This window comes from Acyrthosiphon pisum, unplaced genomic scaffold, assembly GCF_005508785.2.
Source record: "Acyrthosiphon pisum isolate AL4f unplaced genomic scaffold, pea_aphid_22Mar2018_4r6ur Scaffold_21216;HRSCAF=23331, whole genome shotgun sequence".
NCBI lineage: Eukaryota > Metazoa > Arthropoda > Insecta > Hemiptera > Aphididae > Acyrthosiphon > Acyrthosiphon pisum.
The window spans coordinates 11,260-12,214 of record NW_021770659.1 but is presented as its reverse complement, the minus strand read 5'-3'; positions in this window follow the sequence as shown (position 1 = coordinate 12,214).

Below are 955 nucleotides of genomic sequence, written 5' to 3'. Positions count from 1 at the left end.
GAAAATTAATTTTAAAACCCATATTCTAATTAATTTATATAGTTAAGGTAACATTTTATAAGTCCAATAGTGGAAATGTTAATGAAAATAATTCAAGCAAACTTATTAATTCTTTTTGAGTAATAATATTCATCTACAAATTTAAAAAGTTTTCAGTTTGTTTGTCGGTTATTCGTCGTCATCTTAGTATCTTTACATAGTGTCCTATTATGCCCATTAATCTTCCTATTTAGGCACTAAGTACGAATTTTTTTCTTTAAATAATATTAATATAATATGTACGATAGACCATTTATCTGACATTATTTTTAATAATACTTGTTTACCTATCAATTTTTTATTATAATATTAGTAGCATTAAACAAGCTTCATTTTGATGAACTTATTCTATATTATATTAGTACTGTCATAGGCGAAACTAGACATTTTTATTAGGTCAGGCCAAATGAAAAAATACTTCTATTAACAACTTTATAATGTAGTAATTTTGTTTAATGTATACATAATATATATATATATATATTAATTATATTATAATGAATATTTTTTTACAATTTAAATATTTAATAATAAATAAAAAAATATAATAATTAATTAATACATTTATAATAATAGACGACGATTAAATGGTACCAATTTTTTAAATTCTTCAATGACATTCTCAACATCAACATTATTAGCCAAAGACTGTTCCATGTATGGTAGCATAAGGTCATCTAAACGGTCTTGTTTCATGGTGGATCGAAGTTTACTTTTTACATGAGTGAGTTTAGAAAATGCTCTTTCACAAGAAGCACTGGTTACTGGAATCACACAAAAATCTCTAATAATTTTTATAAAATTATTATATATACCTTCAATTTCATTTTTTCGGAACCAATCTAGCCACGTCATACAATCTTGTTTAACAAGTTGTGTTACACAATCTAAGTCACGAGACAAAAGTAGACGGATC